The 23116-nt window shown below is 46.8% G+C and overlaps 1 protein-coding gene across 1 annotated transcript in view; it reads right to left on the minus strand.

The window, feature by feature from the left end:
* LOC135917494 (fatty acyl-CoA reductase 1-like) overlaps window positions 1-23116 on the minus strand; it is a 94049-nt gene that overhangs the window by 70128 nt on the left and 805 nt on the right. The gene's annotated exons all lie outside the window — the stretch shown is intronic.

The following is a 23116-nucleotide window of genomic DNA, read 5'->3' on the forward strand; positions in this document are numbered from 1 at the left end:
GGGCCGTTGCATATGTACAAAAATGTAAGCAAGGTTCTTGAATGACAAAGTTTCAGTAACCTATTTTCCCTCAACTTGTTCATTTCATGGCCTTTATATTTTTCGTGTCAGTGGGATGCACTGCTTTGCTGGTTTCGAACTGATATAGTTATAAAGTTCACGTGATACTTTCTTTAGTTATTAAATAGACAAAAAGCATGGAAGCATTGATATCAGTTATTTCGGGCACAAGTTTTTGGCACATACGAGTACATATTTTTATGAAAAAATACATATTTTACTTGTTTGGCAAAGCGTAGCGTTCAAGAATTCGTTTGCAGCATCTTTGGCAATGGCAATGCAGTTATTATTGCTGTATTTGATCACTCGACAAATTGTTTAAGAGGAAGCTTTAGCTCGGGCGCGACTCCGACGGGGCTTATTAAAAAAAAATTATGGGGTTTTACGTGTCAAAACCACTGTCTGATTATGAGGCACGCCGTAGTGGAGGACTGAGGAAATTTCGACCACCTGGGGTTCTCTAACGTGCACCTAAATCGAAGTACACGGGTGTTTTCGCATTTCGCCCCCATCGAAATGTGGCCGCCGTCGCTGGGATTTGATCCCGCGACTTCGTGCTAGCAGCAGCCCAATACCATAGCCACTGAGCAACCACGGCGGGTACGGCCTATTCAAATACATGTAAAACGCAGGAACGCTTTTCTGAGATAACCCCTGGATCGCTTCTGATGAAATTTGTTGCATTTGAGAGCGAAAGGTAAATTCTACTATCTGTTAGAAACGGAATTTAAATTTAGGGCCTGAATATTGTTTAAATATTTTGAAAAATTCGAAAGTGTGAGAAAAATAGAAGCACGACGTTTACAAACTAATAGCTCTGCATCAAGAACAGATATCGCGGTTCTGCAAACTGCATCTATTATAAGAGTGAAAGCGGACAAATTTGGTATGTCAATTTGTATCTTACATGAATTGGTTACGTGGTGTACAAGGGTTTTGCAAAAGCCGTATTTCCATAATACTAAATTTTTTAGATTCATGTGTAACATATCAACTTTGTCCGCTGTAGATGTACCATAAAATGCGATTCACAGCATTGTGATATTATTTTTCATTGTTGAGCTACAGAGTTTTAAACGTGATAGTGTCGTTTTCTGGAAATTTGCGATTTTTTGCCGATTTTTGATAAGGAATTGACAACCTAAATGAAAAATTCGAAACCAGAAGTCAGTAGAATTCGTTTTTCTTTATTTCATTTCAACAAACCTAATCGAATTTGGTGCAGTGGTTGCCGAGAAAAACGAATTCACCTTCTGCATGTTATTAGATAGGAGCACCTCTTGCTAAAGCTTCCTCTTAACGAGGAGGCCAAACTGCAACGTGAGCCCGAGGGTAATACGAGGGGAAGTAAAAAAACAAAGGGACTTTTGCAATTTATCGCACTAGGGCTTGGTAACACTGCTAGTACCCAGCGGTCTGCGACACTACGAACGGTCTGCTACGAACAGGTGGATGTCTGATTTTCCCTTTATTCATTACTTCTCTCCACCTTGCGGGTTTCTGCAGAACTACTACGTCAAACTTCTATGGAACGTGTCACTCTTATTCCCGCGTTAGTCGTTAGAACGTAGCAGACTTTAAACATGGCAGCTCCATTGTCGATCTGCACCACGGAGGAAACGAAAGCAGTGATTCGTTTTTTTGTTTGCGGAAGGTGTTAAACCTGCGGAAATGACTCGTCGAATGCAAGCGCAATACGGTGACAGTTGTTTATCGCGAAACAAGATCTACGAATCGATAGAGCGTTTCAAACAGGGAAAACTTTTTCATGTGACGAGGAAAGATCGGCAGGCCATCGAAGTCAAAGATTGAGGACAATTTGAAAGTCGTTGAGGGTATAGTGATGGAAAACAGTATCACAGTGGACAAAATCGTCAATGCTTTACATATCAGTCATGGTTCAGCGTATTTCATCTTACACGACAGGCTAAATTTTCGGAAAGTGCGTGCAAGGTGAGTCCGGAAAGAGTTGTCAGCGCAGCATAAGGCCCAAAGTTGGACATCTCTCGTAAACATTTGGCCCGTTATCGTAGCGAGGGAGATGCAATTTTGCAGCAAATTGTTAGCGTAGATGAAACTTGAGTACATCATTACGAACCGGTAAGTAAGGCTGCGAGCATAGTTTGGAAACACTCATCATCACCAGAAGTTAAGAAATTTAAACGTCAACCATCAGCTGTTGAGATTATGCTAGCCCTACTATTCTGGGACATGGAAGGTGTGGTAGCCATTCATTTCACGCCAAGAGGCGAAACTGTGAACAGTGAGAACTATTGTAATGTGTTGCGAACTAAACTCAAACATGAAATCAGATCCAAACGTTGTGGAAAACTGCAAAAAGGTGTCATCCTGCAGCAAGATAACGCTCGTCCACATTCTGCCAAACGGACGGCCGAAACAATAAAGGATCGAGTTGGAATTCGAATTGCTAGGACACCCGCCATGCAGTCCAGGCCTGGCTGCAAGTGATTTTCATGTCTTTGGACAATTGAAGGAAGCACTCAGGGGAAGAGGATTTGCAGCCGATGCAGAAGTCATTGATGCAGTGCAAAATTGGTTACAGGGTGCAACCCCAAAACTTGTTTTCCGACGGAATGAAAAAACTCGTGAAATGTTGGGCAAAGTGCGTTCAATTGCAGGGAGGTTATGTAGAAAAATGTATGCCTCAGTTCTGTATCATTAAAATAAATGTATCTTTTCTCAAAAGTCCCTTTACTTTTCGACTTCCTCTCGTATAAACAAGGTTCTTGAATTACAAAGTTTCATCAAATATTTGTCCTCAATTTGTTAATTTCATGGCCCTCACGTTTTTCATATCAGCTTCATGCACTACTTTGCTGGTTTCGGACTGATATAGTTCTAAAGCTCATGTGATATTTTTTTTAACTTATTAAATAGACAAAAGAAGTGGAAGCATTGATATCAATTATTTCTGGCACAATATTTTGGGACGTACGAATATATTATTTTATGAAGAAATACATATTTTACATGTCTTGACAGTGCGTAGCGTTCAAGAATTCTGTTTCCGGCATCTTTAGCAATGACAGTGCAGTTATTATTCATGTATTTGATCTCTCGACAAATTCTATAAGGAGCAGGCCGAGCTGAAACGTTAAGCGAAAGTTAAGCGAAAAGAACAAGGGACAGAAAGCTTAGTTTACCTTGCGCCAGAACCACATTACAAGCACAAACCAATTAGTACAACATCTCAATCTGCCTACTGACGCTCACCACGCCACGTCGTCGTTAACGTTGGGATCCGCTACGTGACATACAAAGTCCGGAAATTAATAGAACCGCAGGAGGGAAAAAAATAGCTAGTGGAAAGTTTGAGTGGTACTGCATACAGCGGGGCGACGCTTTAGGGCAGCACATATATGGTAATGGGATGGGATGTGCGTACGATAATTGAGACGGCAGTGGTTCCTTCTGACGTCCGTGCGCCCGTCTTTCGCAACGAGCCACACGTCCGCGCAACTATCGGCGCATGCTTGCGTATATGTACGTGTATCGTATATCATTACTCCCTCCATCCCCGCTTCTTTTCCCGGTATACTCCGATTAGACTGTGCAAGTAACTGCGTCATGGGTTTCTGCTCTGTATAGTCCGCCCAGACGGGTCACACCTAGTCGTGCCCTTCTCTTTTTCTTCTTTCTTTATTGGCTCATTTGCAAGTTCACTCAGAGAACAAGCACGTGAAATACATATGCAAGATCTACTAAGCAGCATGATTGCAATCACATAAAAATTTTCTTATTTTTGTCAAAGGTTCTGACCTCGACAACCATTCCGAAGGGCATTCTTGCGCTTCTTGCACCTCCAGATAGGCGTTCATCGTGCATCTGGGTCACAGTAATACCAAGCCATTCTGGCGCGCCAGAGGCTGTGAAGGCCAACGAGCATTAGTAGATCAAAAGGAAACCCATCATGGTAGTTTTCTGCAGCTAGATACCTGATGCCGTGGGCATCTAGCGGGAGTTCTTCTTTAACTGTCCTTTGTAAAACACACAGACACACACAAAGAAAAGCTCCTCCCCAACAATGCAGGAAAACATGATATGTGATCTCAGGTTGTTTACAGATTAAACAATAAGTTCCCTACGGTAAAAAAAAAAATTCTTCCAAAACTGTTTTTACTGAAAGCGTCCCTGTATGAACTTTGAGAAAGGAAGTTTTAACACCTGTGGTTGCTCAGTGGCTATGGTGTTAGGCTGCTGAGCACGAGATCACGGGATCGAATCCCAGCCACGGCGGCCGCATTTCGATGGGGGCGAAATGCGAAAACACCCGTGTACTTAGATTTAGGTGCACGTTAAAAAACCCCAGGTGGTCGAAATTTCTGTAGTCCCCACTACGACGTGCCTCATAATCAGAAAGTGGTTTTGGCACGTAAAAACCCCCCCTTTTTTTGCGAAATTTGCATCCTATGGACACCGGGGCACACCGGCACGGATGGGGGAAACGCAGCTGCCGCGCAAGCGGGTGGGCTTGATTACGCGTACAGCTCCCCACACTCCATTTCCTCGCCAAACTTCGCGGACCAAAATCCATACCTAAAGATATTGGGCGAAGGCTCTCCTAGCAGAGCACTGATGCATTACATTCGTACTAAAATAAAAGCAGACAGTAAACGGAGATCATTAGAAGCTACACCAGTACATGTGTTTGACGACAAGGGCAGACTTACTCGCACGGAAGAGATTTTTTTTTAATAAGGTTATGGCCAACGCTGCATGCACACCACACATACTTGAGAAATGGCACCAACCCAGACAAGCTACGATTGCGAAGACTTATACCCGATGCACACATTGCCAAGAGTCATGCAGAGCAGAATTGGCATTTGGAGCTGTGCAGCTTTTTCACAGGGGAGATCCAACATTCAGCATTTACTACACGGAGACATTAGAACACTAGGAATTGCAATACAACCTAACCCTGAAACACACAAAACCATTGCGATATATGGCAGACAAAGTGGCCTGTTTCGAGTAGTGTAGAAGGGGTCGATCAGCCCATGTGAGAGCGGCGGAACTGAACATGCACCTGAGCCTGCAAAAGCGGAAGATCCAAGACTGAGATGAAGATGTGCTTCAGCCAACAGACTGGGAACCCACATTCCCTTCCCTCCTAATCCCCATCAGCGACCTAGAGCCGTCCCCTTCCTTAAAATGAAGGCTTCATTTATTCATGCCTAGTAATGCCTGTTAACGTGACGAATGCGGCTTCGCTCTCGACCACGAGCGGCCTTGGCTTGGCTTGGCTTGCGAAGCTTGGCTGCGTGACTGGCTCTTTCCTTCCTCCGTGGCCGGAACCTTAAGTTGTGCACGAGCTCGATTGCCGGTGAAGGGCGTTTGCTAAGTTTTGTTTTTATTTTCCCTTATGGCGAGGGTCATGCTAAGGATGAGAAGGCATCACGGACTTTATACCTACATTCTCGTTTACATTCTCGTTGCTGTTCCCTCCGGCGCTCCTCGTGCGCATGTTGTTCTTCGGGTGTACGAACTATACGTGTCCGCCCCATCGATAACGCAGCTGTTTTTAGCGCCGATGCCTCTCCTGCTCATATACTGCGATAACCTTGACGTCACGCAATCTTTCAAGCGAGCTTTCTAATATGTTCCGCATTTTGAAATCTGCTCCGCCGCACTGCACCCGTATGGGTTTGTTAAAAATCGCCAGGTCCGTTTCTGTTGCCAGACGCCGAAAAAACTAAGGAAGGTTAGTCATATGCAGCTTTCGCTATAAAAAAAATTGGCAGTGACTTAGCTCGGCTATGCCAGGGTATACGTAGCGAAAGCTAAGGCATGGCATAATTAGCCTTGGTTAATCTTGATTGCAAGTCCATGTTAGTCTGGTTGTCTAGCTATGTTGCGGCGTTTAGCCACGCGTTCGGCGCGCTGTTCGTCTGTTTCCTGGGCGATTCGTTTCCTTTTCATCTCGTTCCGATGTCGATTCCAGGCCTCCTCCTGCTTATCAGAATTGTCGCCGTCCATACTGCCGCCTCAACTGTGGTTGCGGCGCATGCGAACTCTCCTTTTCAATCCTCCGACATGTTATCAGGCATGCGACGCAGCTGGCGAAGCGAGCGGAGGCGAACGCAACGACGAGGAACGCGGTGTGACGTCATGTGCCTCCTCGGAGCACGGCCACGGCGAAATCGCAAGTTCGCGGCCAGTAAAGCTTTCGCTTTAGAATTTTCTCCGACGGTTACGATACTCCCTACTGCGAATCCTGAGCGCAGCTGATTAGGTGTCTTGAATTCGCGATATATTGTTGCAAATAATTTGTTTCTGAACGACATGGTGCTCTCGGCGGCGGCGGTGAGCCTCTGCTCGAACAGCTCGTTTAGCAGCAGCGGCAGACGAAGCATTCCCACTGGTTGCGTTACTCATTGACCAGAAAGAAAGCGTGAAGACGAGTACGCGTGGTTCACGCGGAGCGCATTCTCTAGCTGCGCCGGCGCCGCAGGCGAAGTAGCGCATGCGCAGTGGGCTCGAAGCCCGCGCCAATGCTTTGTTTCCGCGATCGCCGCACGCCTTGTCGCCGTCGGCACTCCGCTTTCCTCCCCATCCTTTCGCCATACCCTCCTCCACTTTCCGCCTCATAGTTCCTATGCGCCCTCCTCGCCCCTTTCCTCATCGCGCCTCTTCGCTCTCGTCACATTTTCCATCGCAAGCTGCGCACCGCGTCCGCTGTCACCTTTCGCTCTGCTCGTTCGCCCGGTCTCAAGTGCCGCCGACGCTCGCCGCAGGAGCGGGCGCAGCCCCGACCACACGAACGCTTGCGGACGCGCGCAAGCTCGCGTCCGTGCGCCCATGCATGCGCGTACGGTGCGGCACGGCTCATACGCGTCAAAACGCGGCGCTATCACGGTGAACAGCTCCTCTCTGTTATCGCGCGCTCGGGCTGCCTCGCGTCGGGACCGTCGGCGCGCCCAGCTACGCAGCTACGGCATGATACAATCAACTGGCACGAGCTAGGATGACGTCGAAGAAGACGAACCACTTTCTCCGCCTCTTGTGTTGTACTGATAGCGCAGTCAGAACATGCAGTCTGTTATCTTATTATCAGTACTATATAAAAAAAAAGAACAGCCCAGTCGTCGAAAGCTCATAGAGGCCAGCGTAGTGACAGAATACGCTCCTTGTCGTTGCGCGTGCCACTTATGGTATTTTGTGAGAGCGGGTCTGCGGACAAATTCCGCAGAAACGTGGCGACGGAAATAAGAGACACCCATGCAGCGTGGAATCGCTAAGAGCGTGGGAATATGAGAGAGAGAGAGAGATAGCCATGATGGGAAAGAGTGCCGAATGCTTGCCTAATGTCTAACAACTCTGCTAAGTATATTAGGCACAGCTCAGTAGGTGGTGGCTTAAATTCAGTCGTAACATCACTGGATAGGGGAATGTCGATCGAGGCGGGCCAGGAATTCCACCTCCCCTTTCTGTTTGTTTGCTGAAATGTATTTAAAGGCTGTATGGAACCCATTCCTTTCAGTCTAGGCTGTAATAACTAAACAGATGAATCAGTAAGACTCCGCACGATGCAACGCTAGTCTAGGCCGTAACCACTTCGTGGTCGAACAGTATTAGACTCAGTTGGTTGCATGTAGGGACAGTTGTCCCGTAGGCTCTAACTTAGGAAAAATAGAAGGCGCTGTATACTGACGGCATGCATGCATTTGAACATGATAAATTCATATTTAGCTCACGCTTTAGCGTAACTCTGCGTCTTTACCGCTCATTTTGGTTGTTCTTTGCAAAAAAAAAACCTCCATAATAGCCAACTGAATCTCAACAAAAGGTCTATTGAGGGCAGTAAAAAGTCAATAAAAACACAACAAAATTTATACGCCAACTTAGTAAGAGCACACTACTCTTTCCTGTGATTTGCCCCTTTCTCAATCATTCACAGCAGTGCGCCCACTTCATGTCCAGTATGTGCTGCGCCTGGTTATGCTTTGGATTTTCGCGTCCATTCGGAATAAAAATAAAGCAGCAGTAAGAATTTGTTTCCAATCACTCATTCCGAGTTCATCTTACCGATAGATGGATGAGCCGACTCTACATTGTTTTTTTCTTTGGATACATTTTAAAACGAAGCTTTATTATTTGGGCTCGCAGGTTCTTTCATCTCTGTGTACGACATTCTTCTATCAGTGCCACTGCCATTCTTCTATCACTACCAAGGAGTGTATAATAGTTATATAATAGCCTGAAATAAATTTATGTCGCAGTTCTCTGCGCAAACACCTCTTACCATCATCCTTTTCTCGATAAGCATCGTATGCATCGCTTTCGTCCACGTGACATCGCTGCATTGACGTCTCACACAGTGCATCTTCCGATCAGGCGTTTGCATTTCGGCATAGCTTATGAGCAGTGTAGCCCATAAATATCCGTTGTGCAGCATGAAAACAAACACGATTGTGTGCGTCGCATTTAGTTGTACATACCATTTACTTAACCGCTTCACCAAGGCTTCACTTTGCATATTACAACATGCGCGTTGGATCTGTAGGGAATTTTTAAAGGCACACTAAAGGCAAATACTAAGTGGACTTGAACTGTTAGAATACTATTCCAGAAACCTCGCGGCACTTGTATGGTGTCGAGAAAAGCGTTAGTTTACAAGTTAGAGTTCGTTAGAGTTAGAGTCGAGAAAGAGTTATTTTAGCGCAATTCAAATCGCCCGCCCCCGAGCGGGGGAATGGTGGCGATGCATACGCCATCGCCGCCCGTAACTACCGTCGGGGAGTAAACGGCGTCCGAGAGACGTGCTACAATTTTCTGCGCTAAACGCTAACGCGCGGCGATGCAGAAGCCGAGCCAAGGCAGAGCGTTGGATTCGCCGCTGCAGCTGCTCTTGGTCAAGCGGCGTGAACCGTTCGGGAATTTGGCGACATCACATGGAAGTGGAATTGTCTGCTACTTGCAGTTCGTGTAAATTTTGTGAGCCAGCAAAACAAGATCAGCACTACGCTATAACGAAACTACCGAAACGCGCGAAAGCGCAGGCGGCTCCATATTTGAGAACACGAAACCTTTCAACGGCCCGCGTCGTTTTCACGGGTAACATCAGCGACTGCTTTTTTCTAAGCAGCAAATAAAACAAGAATTAGAATTTCATTGCGTCTTATAATGTGAGACAATGATCTTTATATTAAGAGTGGTTGATTACTAGTGACATAATTATAATGAGGAGTGCTTTCGTCATTGAGCTAGAATGTCCCGGAAGGGTCTCTAATCGTGTCCTACATTTGCCTCAATTTCTCGTATACTGAAGCTCTGTTCGCGATGACACTGACGCCTTAGACGTTCTCGAGCACAAATTTATCACTTTAGCTCGACTTAGTATTTGCTTCTGGTATCCTTTTATAGCGAAGCTTTCTTTGCCTCTTACTTCGACTTTTCCTCTGATTCTACTGTTACTGCTGCTCCGTCGGGCATACCGCGTTGGGGGGACGGGGGGGGGGAGGGGGGGAGAACAAGCATAATGTACATGCCAGGGGCACGAGTGAGGAGAAGAGGGTATCCCCGACGTCGCCACAAGGCCCTCTGGAGCTCCCTGGCCGTCGACACGATGCCCCCCGAACGGTTGTAATTACTCGTGAGCACCCCGTGAAAGCATTGCCGAAGCTGCAGCGCTTATCCTTGGACTCGCGCGCAACAGCCCAGAGAAGAGGTAGATAGAATGGTAGAGAGGAGGTAATGGGAGGAGACAGAGAAAAGCCAATGCCATCACGAAACAGTTAATTGACAAATTTGCCATTCTTCGTTCGTGGCAGCTTGTACACAAAGGAGGATTGCGAGAGAGCGAAAATGCACCTTCAGAAAGTAGGGCAAGTTTCGGGTCTCGTAATAAAGGAAACGCTATTACTAGACATGGCTAATGTTACGGACAAACTGAAAAAAAATTATTTCAAGGTACGGCACCGCACGTTTCTGCTGTTTCTGAAAAATAAACACAGTGCAAGTTGGTCCATGCGGACAACTGACACAATCAAGCAAACCAACAACTCAGACACGACACGATGTGCTCTGTGAGGTAATGACAGCGCTAACCTTTCCGCACGCTACTAATGACAATAGAGTATAACAACGCCTCGGTCAAACACATCTCGCTGTGTGCTCTATGACTATGCAGACAAACGCAAGGAGTGTACGCAAGGTAGCGTTTTATACCACCTCACGAAAGTCGTATGCTGCAACGTCGCCGCGGAACATGGTCAATCAATACAAACAGCACAGAAAACTTCGCTTACCTCGATTCCCACAGTGCATGGGATCGGCATAATTTTTTAAATATTGTTTCTGTTTTATGATTGGGTGTTATCGTTTTGTCTTACACTCTTATTTTTGCATATTAATTTATTAGGTAGTTTTTCCTTTCACCACTGAAACAATATGTGTGCGCGTAAGACAATTCGGCGGAGCCCCTACCCGCCACCTCGCATGTCTCCCAGTAGAAAGGCTCCACACGACATTCAGTGCAGCTGTCTTCGCGCACCATGCCTCTCTCAGGTCAGGTTACGCACCTGCGGCGAGAGCTCCGATTCCTCCATGGTGTGTGAGCCGTACTCAAGTAAACCTAACAATCCCAGGACTTCAGAAAAAGTCGGACTTGCCGCCATCTGCACTCAAGCAACTTAGTCTACTCCTCCTGTACGAGAAATACAGCGACTGCACACACGTCTATACTGATAGATCAATTACATCGACCAGTTCCGGTGGCGATGCAGTTATATCAACAATGGAAATAACCCAGCTACTCAAGACTTCCCATATCACTACGTCTACAGCTGCAGAGATCGCGGCTCTCCGCGGTGCGCGTTGTGTGATAAATACTGAAAGTCCTCGAAAATGGGCAATCTTCTGCGATTCTAGGCCGGCCTTACAGTGTGTGCAGTCTTTTCTCGGACATGGAACTCACCATCAGCTCACGTGCGAAATCGTGAAACTTGTCCATCACTTGAGAGAAAAAAGTCATATCTATTTTCGATGGATACCAGGCGGATGCGTGGAGAACGTTGACCACTTATTGTGCCACTCTCCTCAATTTGAAGCACAAAGACAACCTATGTCCAACGCATCCAGGAAACTAGATAATCGTCCTCTGAGTGAACAGACAGTACTAGAACACCATCCCCACCGATCATCGGCTCAGAAGGCAGTGAAGGCACTTTTGTGCTTTCTGAGAACGTCTGGTTTGCACGAGCGGCTTTGACTCTAGTACTGTCAGTGCATGTCTCTATACCCTCTCTCTATATCCCTTCTCTCTCTCTTCCACCTTTACCTTCCCCCAGCGCAGGGTAACCAACCGGACTCTTGACTGGTTAACATCCCTGCCTTCCTGATATCCCTCTTTCTTTCTCTCTTTCTTTCTTCTTTCACCGTAAACATCTGGAGCAGCATGCCAGGCATTTCTCTGTTACTCGCTGGCGTTGTCGCCTGTCGCGCGCTGCATTAATGGGGATGAAGCTTCAAGGGGATGCGTCACGTTCCGCGCATTAAAGCGCGGAGCACATGTGCTTAAAGACCACCTGACCAGCCGTGCCAACTAATACCAACAAGCACGCATCCAACAAGTTTCCGACAGGATGCAACAGTCCGAGCAGCCATATTTTGCGACGAGTGGCCGCACGATGGTCCGGAACCTTCTTACGCACATGTACATGCAAGGAAGATGGCTCTCGAATTGTTGAAATTTTTTAGAAGCGAGTTGGATGTATTGTTAGTACGACCAGCCATGCACGATGAATCGAGTGATATACGTTTCTACGCACACGTGCTTCCCGCCATCGTAGGAGCGGCGGAGCACACCGCTTGTAGGCAAGACGCGGCTGTCGTGCCCGAAGTGCCCGGGGGAATAGTACTCGATATCCCGATCACGTCTCCGTCGCCGCCGAGTACAGATATAACGCGGCGCTGCAAAACTGGAAACGCATGCGCCTACATCGTATGGTGCTCGGACGGTCCAGGCAGCGAAAGAGCCACAGGTTATGTCTTCCGCTACGTCAATACTCGATGTTAAAGAAACGCGGCTTCGATTTCTGGCCGCGGCGGCCGCATTTCGATGGGGGCGAAATGCAAAAACGCACGTGTACTTAGATTTAGGTGAACGTTCAAGAATCCTAGGTGGTTGAAATTAATCCGGAGGCACCCTACTACGACATGCCTCACAATTTGCCTCACGTGGTTTTGGCACGTAAGACTCTAGGATAATATATATATATATATATATATATATATATATATATATATATATATATATATATATATATATATATATTTATTTATTTATTTATTTATTTATGTGGTGTGATAGCTTCCGAGTAATTTATAACAACTTCGCGTATGGTGTAAGGGAAAGAACTCCTGTAATACGCACGACCATAGTAATAATACTGTAATAATAATAATACGACACGACAGCAAAACAGAGACGATAACGGCGATGATGACGACGGCGGCGGCAGCAAGACTAGGACACAACGACAATGATGGCATAACGATGCATGCCGCCGCGTAACGGAACGGACGGACAGGGCAAACGTCCTTCCAAGCTGCTAACTCATTAAAAATTAAAGTGTAGGGTTGTACGTGCCAAAACCACTTTCTGATTATGAGGCACGCCGTAGTGGGGGACTCCGGAAATTTCGACCACCTGGGGTTCTTTAACGTGCACCTAAATCTAAGCACACGGGTGTTTTCGCATTTCGCCCCCTACGAAATGCGGCCGCCGTGGGCGGGATTCGATCCCGCGACCTCGTGCTTAGCAGCCCAACACCATAGCCACTAAGCAACCGCGGCGGGTTTGCTAACTCATGTCCCAGTAATAAAACCAAAAGGGTATACGTGTTACAGGGCCTCCTTGAATCCTAGTCATAACAAATAACGAGCCTAGTCATCATAAACAAGGTGGAAGGTCTGTACAAAAAAAAAAACACCCCAGCAGGTCGCCAAGCGGTAACTTTAAATCCCATTGAGCGCGCCGGCGGTGCAGTGCAAACCGGGAAACGACGGCGGAAGAGGCCGCGACTCGCGAAGGATTACTGCCAGACGTTGTGCTTACTCTAGCTGAGTGCCCCTAAGACCTGTCTTTCTTTCTTTCTTTCTTTTTTTTCCCCTTCTTCTGTGACATTGAGGTTAGGGCCATTGTTTACTGCGTACATTTCGCCGCCTTGCCTGCTATGATTGGCTCAAGTTAGAGGGCGGTAACGTCAACGCTGACTGGCTGAAACAAATGAAGTAAGTTAAGTCCTGAATATAGCCAAATTCCCGACAATCAATTTGTTACGTTAGCTAACTTGCGTAATTCACGTAATCAGTGTTACGCACGAGTTATCCTTTATGAGGAAAAACGCGATACGCTACCTTCGCCAAGAATTGATCGAGCCCTAGGGACCGTCGAAGTTATCGAACGTGCGAAGTAAACTTGCTTCAGAATTCGAGAAAGAAAGAAGAAAGCGCCTTGAAGCTGAACAAATAGAAGCTAACTGAAAAATGACAAGAATTGACAATTACACCAGAGCATTCATATTTAACACGAAGGAACTTTGCAAACGTGCAGTCGCTCAGGAACTAGTTCTCTACAGGCACTGTCTCTCCATTCTACCTTAAATCGTACAGTGTTCTAGAAGCCATCGACGCCGCCACCAAATCAGGAGCCTATAGTCGCTGAATTTACAACAGCCAGCGTTCTAGCTGCGAAGGCACCGGCCTAGAGATCTGTACATGCTACATACATGCAACCTAACAGGCCGACTCAGTCTCTAGATCTCACGACACTGCACGGAATTGGTGAAGTAGGGCGTGCAGGACAGCAGCTGTGAGACTAGACATCATTTTGAAACTAGGGGGTAGGGGCAGGCAGGCAGACCTCCGCACATTTCGTGTCGTCTGCGAAGCCACAAGCCGGCCTGCAGAGACGGGTTTGTGCGCAGACAGAGAGCGAGAGAGAGAGAGAGAAAATCGACTAAAGAAACGAAAAGGTTGGAGAAAGAAGAAAGCGAGGCAGCGATCGAAGCCGTCTGCTGCCGCAGCCTCCACAAGCAGCCTCTAGAACCCGGCAAGCCTCGCGGCGCTCATCGCAGATGATACCGGATCGGACGGCGGCGATTTCTCCGGGACATGCGGACGCTTCAAGATAAGGCGGTCGAGGGCTGACACTGCACGCGCAGACGCACACACACATACACGCACACACGCACGCACACACAAACACACGCACGCACTGTCGGCAAATGGTCGTGACTGGACTCGCTCGCGTTCATCGTCGTTCCCCTCCTTGCCCTCTGCCTCGCTCTCTCACCCCTCCTTCGTCAATCCACGCCCGGCACGCCAGCCACACTTCCCGTCGCACTCGCACCATACCTCCCCCTTTTGCCGACTGCACTGACTCTCCCTTTGTCATTCAACATCCGAACGGCGTGTTCGAACACCGCGGCGTGTTGGCACCGCAGCGTTTGAACAGACAACTAGAAACTATATAGTCAGATACACTGCATGTCAATTAAAATGAGCAAATTGAAATTCACATGCAGGAATTTGTACCCACAGTAGCATTACAATAATGAATGACGTACATGTCAAATATACCTTAGAAGGGTTTAGGTGTGAGCTACACTGTGAAACAAAATTACAACCTTTCCGTTGTATCTTGCCACAAAACAATAAACGTCATCTGTCTTGTACGCATTTCCTTTCTTTAACGCTACGAGCCCGGAATTTCCCACACTCTTACACTCTAAGAACAGTTTACACCCCTTGGTGTTCGTTGCTGGAAAGTACCGGGCTCGCAGCGTTAAAGCAAGGAAACGCATCAATGCAGATGACGATTATTGTTGTGTGGCAGAAGGGGCACTCCAAAGGGTGTAACTTTGCCTAAGAATGTAAGAAAAGTTTACAGGTGTATATTTGTCCCACAACAATAATCGTCATCTGCCTTGCATGTGTTTCCTTTTTTGAAAACTTGGCGCTCGCTACTTTCCTGTCGAAAATGCTGCGTCACACTGATAACGCGCATGCCGTTCGTAACTGGGAAGTACCGGGCTCGCCGCGTTAAAGAAAGGAAACGCGGGCAAGACAGATGACTATTGTTGTGGGACAAGATAAGCCCCAAAGGTGAAATTTTTTCTAAGAGTGAAGCGTGTAGTTGGTACGGGTCATTCATTTTAAACAGCACCAAAAAAAGCACACGTCCTGTGCTATTCCTTGTCCGTGTGCTTTTTTGGCGCTGTTTAAAATTAATGATAATATATACTGGGTGTTTCAGCAGGCACTTTCAAATAATAATTTAAAAAATCCTGCGACAGATCCCACAGTTCTTGTCCATGAGCTGGTCTACGTGAAGAGGCGGACATCACTCGCTCAAAAAAATTGAAATGTATATTCGGCTAATTATTAAAAAATAAATGAATAATATTTTAACTAATTACATTATGGCATATATTGCTATCTACAAACTCTAGCCGGAAAACTCGCACGAATTGAAACGAATTCTCAGGATGACACCAGTTTCGATATATTAATTCCCGAACTTTGCAGAGAAATGCATTGGCGTCCCAGCTAGTTTTGTGCTTCTATGCATAAAACGACGTTTTGCTAAGAAGGTAAGGTGAACGACATTTTTTTACCGCAAGTTTGACAGCGCAAATCTCGTAAATGGTGTCACCCACACAATTCCTTTCAAGTGGATATGCCTTGCAGTTTCACCCGCTAGAATTTGTAAATTGCAATATATGCCATAAGGTAAATAGTTAGAAACGTAATTAGTGATTTTTTTGTTAATTCGTCGATTATGCATTTCAATTTCTTGTGCAAGTAATGTCCGCCTCTTCCACCAGACAAGCTCATGGAGTAGAACTGTGTTCCTGCCACGGGCAATTTAAATGTGTTCGTTGAAGCACTTTGCATATATAATGTAAAGTAATAAGGTTGTTGCTTGCTGCACAAGCTAGTTTAAAGCAAGTAAGGAGGGAGTATGGTTCATTTAGACGTTTATTTTCTCGACGTTTCGTCCGAAGGATCGGCCATTATCAAGAGTGATCAGCACACACAGTGCGCGCGCGTGTGTGTGTGTGTGTGTGTGTGTGTGTGTGTGTGTGTGTGTGTGTGTGTGTGTGTGTGTGTGTGTGTGTGTGTGTGTGCGTGCGTGCGTGCGTGCGTGCGCGCTTGTGCGTGAGTATGTGTGTGAACGAGAAGTAAACTCAGAGGCCCGATTTTTATTAGCCACAATCATAAGCATCCAACAGACGATGACACCAAGGAAAACACAATGGAAATTATTTGTAGTGTTAATTGAAGTAAAGAAATGATAAATAAATGGAAAGGAAAGTGGACGGAAAGACTATTGGACGCATATGAGGTACGAACCAATACGAAGACATGAGTTTGTATACCATCTGCGGCCAGTTGTATTTTTTTTTTTCGACCACTTTCGTTTGCACGTATCTATCATTTCTTCACTTCATTTAAAACTAAAAATAATTTCCTGTGCTTTCTGTTGGCTTCTTACCTCTTATTTATGATGGTGACTATATATGAAGGAGAAGAAGGGTGACCGTGGGCCCGATTTTTGTTAATCATGTCCATATAAAGCCAACAGGCAATGAAGCGAAGGAATACATACATACATACATACATACATACATACATACATACATACATACATACATACATACATACATACATACATACATACATACATACATACATACATACATACATACATACATACATACATACATACATACATACATACATACATACATACATACATGGTGTCCCAGCTAACTTCAGCCAGAGATAAAAAAATATGCAATTGCCACGTAACTGGACAGAACCACGGTAATGTTATTTGCCGTCGCTTAGAAGCATTCAAATATATTAATTCCGCTTAATTCGATAATGAGACTTCAATAATTAATCAATATCTCAAATATTATAATTAGATGAAAAGCGTCAATGATTCATGAAACACTCCCGATATAGCTTTCTGTTGCTCAATACGGGCTACATAAAAGTTTTTCCTAGCGTGAAAGAAGCGCTCAAATGTACGCAACATTATCGCGAGACTGGCCGTTCAGGGCACTGATCGATTAATTAATCAGTACTAATTATGTAATTAGGTAGAATTAAAAAAAATAATTTGAGTATCTGCAAGCGACGGCAAAGAACATTACCTTGGTTCTGTCCAGCCACGTGCCATTCGCATATTTTTAAACTCTGGCTAAAGTTAGCTGGGACAGCTTATTTATTTATTTATTTATTTATTTATTTATTTATTTATTTATTTATGTGAGCCCATTGTCAAACCATTTTAGGTTTTTAACATAATTCAGGAAAAAAGCGGCAGCACGAAGTGGTGATACCAGTTACATGCAGGCAATTCATTACGAGCTGCCGTCAGCCTCGGCGCACTGAGTTATTCAGGAAGAGGGAGAAGTGGCCGGCTCGAGTGCAAAAATTTGCGCCAGCGTCAAAGCCGTGCGCGATAATAGACAGTAAAGTACGCTTAACACATTTACTGAAATATCTACGTAAAATAACACTGAACATTCGCGCTGTTAATTGTTGTGTGCCTCGTATAGCGCGCCTCTATAGAGTCTGCGTGTGTGCACATGCGCCAGCCTTATGCTCTCTCTCTCTCTCTCTCTGTTTTTTTTTTCGCGTAATATATGCTCGTTTCGTTCCGTTCGTATGTATTTACGCTCCTATTAAAGGCTGAAATGTATACACAGAGGCGCACTGTTGGAAACATTTACAGATGCTCGTTCCTTCTTTTTTACTTCATGTACCCTAAAGGACTGATATGAAGTGCTGTGCCACACGTGTCAAACATGATTCGTTCTTTTTATGTTACGTCATAGGCAAGCAGCCTATATATCTAGTTCGCTGTCACTGAAATAAACGAGTGCGGTACGTGCTCTTGGATCGTCTCCGTCACTCTGCCACCCGCTACAACAGTGGCGACGAGGGTGACCACCCCGCGGAGCCCCCGCCACGAACAGCGGCGTCTCGGTAGCGCTGGGAGTCCTGCTGGGTACTGAAAGTAATCGAGTCTACGGAGCATCGGCGGTCATGGCCCTGGCTACGAACCTCGGTACCCCAAGTTTCGACGAAAATCAAGATAAGTGGGATATTTACTTGACTCGACTGGAGGCATTTTTTGAAGCAAATGATATTAAGACAGATGATAAGAAAAGGGCACTCTTGGTTTCGACACTATCAACGAAGACGGTAGGCGTTCTTGCTGGACAGTGCGCGCCCCAGAAAGTAAACGCCCTGAGTTACAAGGACGCACTTACCATCCTAAATAACCACTATGCGCCGAAGACTAATGAGGTTGCCGCAAGTTACAAGTTCTTTACAAGGGATCAGGCTGCAAGCGAATCTGTCCGGGACTATGTTGTTGAGCTACGCAAGCTTGCGGATAATTGTCACTTCGGTACCAGTCTGGACCGTATGTTACGGGACCGCATTGTGTGTGGCATCCGAAATCGGGCGGTGCAGCAGACGCTGCTTGAAAAAACTGAGCTCACACTTGCCCAAGCTGAAACGATTGCCATAGCGGCAGAGACAGCCGCACTGGAAGTAAGCGCCATGACTAGACCTGATAATGAGGCAGCGGTGTGCACTGTAGCGAGTAAATCGCGCCGATATCAGACCTTCGCCAAAAATAAGCAAAGCCATACTGAGTGCGCACGCTGCGGACACTACGGTCACGAAGCAAGCGACTGTCCACACAAAAAGGAGCAGTGTTTTCGCTGTCGGAAGACTGGTCATTTCGCAAGAAAATGCCGCTCCCAGTCGGGGCTCCGGGCTGGTCGTAGGCGCGATGGCGTCGCTAACGCAGTTCATTATGAGAGCGCTGTATCCGACACGGAGGAAGGCGATATTTCATCAGTCTTCACATTGCAGGAATCACGGGAAAAGAAACTTTTGCTCCAGGCGTTCCGCAGAACTATCCGCTGGGGTGGCGTGCCCTTGAACATGATTATTGACACGGGATCGCCGTTTTCTATCATTCCGCAGGAGGTGTATCTAAAGCACCGTCTGAGTTGGCCACGCTTATCGAAATGCAAACACACGCTCAACTGTTACTTGGGCAAGCTGCCCATTGTCGGTGAACTGCACCTTCAAGCCCATTTTGCGGGGAAGACTGTACCTGCCACACTGATAGTTACAGGCTGCTCGGGTCCCAGCCTTTGCGGAAGGGACTTAATCCAAGCGTTCTCGCTTTTGCCTTCCGGGTTTCTCGCTGCGCTTCAATCGACGTCAGCAGATCCCGACATCCTCAGGACCGAGTTTCCTGCCCTTTTTGAGCCAGGACTTGGAAACATTCAGGGGCCACCTGTGAAATTCCACATTCGAGAAGGCGCCCAACCGAAGTTCCACAAAGCGCGGACAATTCCTTATGCTCTTCGTGAAAAAGTGGAAACTGAGCTGGACCGTTTAGTAGAGCAAGGCATATTATCGCCCATAGCACATTCTGAGTGGGCGGCGCCAATCGTACCGGTACTGAAGAAAGACGGTTCCCTACGCATCTGCGGCGATTTCAAAACCACAATCAATGCTGCGTGCATAACTGAGCAGTACCCTTTACCAAACATTGAAGACATTTTCGCGTCGCTCCGTGGGGGATCATTTTTCACAACACTGGACCTTAAGGATGGCCTTCTTAAGCACTCGTTGGTGAACGATCTCGAAACAAAACTAGCGCGAGTGCTCCTAGGCTATCGACGTACCCCACTACCGTGCGGCAAGTCTCCTTCAGAGATGCTGATGAACTACCAAATTCGTTCGCGCTTGGATACTTGCGTCCCTTCTCTACCTCAAAGTTACTCGCAGCCTCCCAGATTCCAGTCCGGCGACCAGGTGTGGGTGCGCAACTTTGGCCAAGGGGAGCGTTGGCGTCCAGGCATCGTCAAGAGCGTAGAGGGTTCACGCCTTGTAACGGTCGACACTCCAGATGGCCTCGCCAGACGTCACTTCGACCAAATTTTCCGTCGCGTGCCTGTCACCCGTGACCCCAAAAGCGGAGGCGTCCGACTCGCTTCAACCCAGCCCGGACAACAAGAATCGGCCCTCGTCAACGCCAGAAGCCCGGTGCAGCCTGGCCACTCCAGAAGCAAGTGGCGCTGCGCCTGTTCCTTCGACAACACCTCCAACGTCCGTCCCAGCCGAACAGGCTCTCTCTCCCCAAAGTCCGCCGGTCTTACGGAGGTCTACCCGACAACGAAGACCCGTGCAAAGACTGCAGTTTTAAAAGAAAGGGAGAAGTGATATGAAGTGCTGTGCCACACGTGTCAAACATGATTCGTTCTTTTTATGTTACGTCATAGGCAAGCAGCCTATATATCTAGTTCGCTGTCACTGAAATAAACGAGTGCGGTACGTGCTCTTGGATCGTCTCCGTCACTCTGCCACCCGCTGCAACAAGGACCATGGGGGTATTGGATAGTATAGCGAAATATCAGGTGTACTCAAATCAAAATTATGGATCCAAATGCGCAGAAGTAAATACCGCGTCGTAAGCGCGCGGAAACAAATGACCGTGTATGAATCAAATGCAATACGTTCAACGGCACACATACTTCTTCAGCTGTGGTTAGTGTAATTATTATTGCCTGAGAACTCTTTAAGTTGTCGATAAATGTGTCGTGGTCAGCTACATCACGTGACGTCAATCTTCTAAGCCTTAAAATTAACACGTTAAGAATGACCTGTCCGCCTTTGAAAAAGATATAGGCAGGCCCATCGAAACGTCGGCCAGCCTGTCGGAGGCACTTCACTCCTCTTTATTAAACTTTTATGCCGCATTATATTTCCAACTGTCGGCGCCCATCTTGGCTATGGTCAGATCAGTAATAGAGGCGACAGATATGCGACGGGAATTCCGCTAATGGTCGTGTTAAGAAAAGACAGGCGCATTAGATGCGTGCACGCAAATGGGAGGCTGAACCTTGAAGTCATGATCAATGCGTGGAAATGTAGTGCACGCTGGGTTGGATTAATGCGGTTGTAGAGTTAGTGCGATTATGGCAGGGTTTGTGATAAAATGGTAGGCTGGAAGCTTAATTTCCTTCTAAGTTCTAGTTATGGCTAATCGATGCTATTTTTAATGGTTAGTATACTTGAACGTGAAGAAAGCAGGACAAATCTGTAGCTGCTCTATTTTGCGAGGCTTCCAATTTGTTTATTAAATATGATCATTGCGGGCTCCATATAAATGAAGCGTATTCTAATTTTGATATTATGACAGTGGTATACGCAGTCTGTCTGGTGTTTTTGTTGCACGACAATGTGTACGACGGATGTAGCCAAATTTTCTATACGTGCTATTTAAGATGGAGCCAATACGTATATGATGTGTTAATTTGCATCTTCTGCTCAGAGCACCAATGACTAAGTTTATTCAGGTCATTCAGTAATGCAAGGCAAACGCTAGTATCGGTTAGAGAGCGATAAATAACAGTCATCTTATCTTATCGATGAATTTATGCTAATGCAAACATCATTCACATAGCCTAAAGATAGCGCGAGTCCCAAGGCGGAGCCATGGGGAATACCAGATCAACAGGTTCATATGTAAGTTGCCTGTTATTTATGACAACAGCTGGATGCCGTTTATACAAATATGCTACGGCGCATTGAACATTTCTTTTAATTTATACGTTAATAAGCTGTATCTTAAAGATAGTCTTGTATGCAGTAAGCGATCGAGTGTATTGGCGAAGTTTATAACAATAGGGTTACATAATATGTATGTCAGAGGAATCAGTTTTTATTTCTAGCACGCCGACGAGCTGCCCCAGCTTACAGGCACCGATAACACTATGTCGCAGAACAGCGGCAGGTGCAGAGTCGGTTGGGCGATGAAGCAAGGATGTCGACGTTGCGCAAGAGGGACTCCATCACGCGCGCAAGTGCATACTGTCCGACTGGGCAGCAACGCCGAAACCGCGCTCCGCTCTCAGAATATGAAGAACGTACATTCAACAGCAAAAGTTTACGGGATGCGGCTTCCCCTTCAAATGTGAATTCCTGCCCTGTTAAGGCGTGACACTTAGTATTTAATAAATCACTGTGCAGGTAGCGAAGGTTACTACATGTTGGAACATTCAATTCGAGGCTGTGTGACCACGCTTCGCGAGATTTCAGCTCCTTGGCAGATCCTGCGTCCCGTAAACTTTTGCGGTTGACTGTACATAGCTGTACAACTATAGTGTCAGCTCGACGGCCGAAGCACGTAGCTGTGGCACAGCCAATCTGAAAGGTAAATTATATCTCTTGGGCAGCCGTTCAGCTTTCGTGCCGAACCTTGACGAGCGTCGATGCGGGAAGACCAAGCGACGAAAGGATTTGCACATGGAGCAAGCTATACGATAGAATGACGACGAGCGGCCACAGTACGGCTAGTGTCTCCACTGCTGTACTACCAAAACTACTACGGCTCGGCGAGCCTCGCCGTCCGACACGAGAGCCGCTCTGCGGTGGCTGGGGCGACCGGCGCGACGGCTGGGGTTGGTGGGAGTGGTTGGCGCGCAGCGCATCACTGCTGGCGGCACAGAAACAAGCCGGAGAGCAATTCCTCTAATTGGCCCGAACACAGGGCTCACGCTAAACCAGTGCTCGAACGGCCAACATATCAGCAAAACCTGCGCCCTCTCTAGCACGGGGAAAAAACAGATGCGCACGCGAGCGCGCAAAGCCAGCTAGCGCCAGACCCGGCTCATCGCGAGAGCGGCGACACGCCTGAACCCCGCAAGCGAGCTTTGCTGCGCTACTGCTGCACGACATGAAGCGAGGCGGCAGCGCTCGGGCGTTTTCTCAGCGCTTTCGCTTCCAGACGAGCGCAAGAAGCAGGTGCTTTGTGTGTGCCTCGAGCGGATTAGAATTCAATTCAGCTTTTGCAGACGGGGATACGAAGCGGTTCGCATAATTAAACCCACGCGCTCGATCAAGTCGTCTACCTGCGGCGGGTACTCAAGAGGCTGGCTCTAGGCCCAACGTATGCGGTTTCGTATATTGTAGTTCAGCAAGA

The sequence above is a fragment of the Dermacentor albipictus genome, chromosome 3 (genome assembly GCF_038994185.2).
Source record: "Dermacentor albipictus isolate Rhodes 1998 colony chromosome 3, USDA_Dalb.pri_finalv2, whole genome shotgun sequence".
Classification (NCBI taxonomy): Eukaryota; Metazoa; Arthropoda; class Arachnida; order Ixodida; family Ixodidae; genus Dermacentor; species Dermacentor albipictus.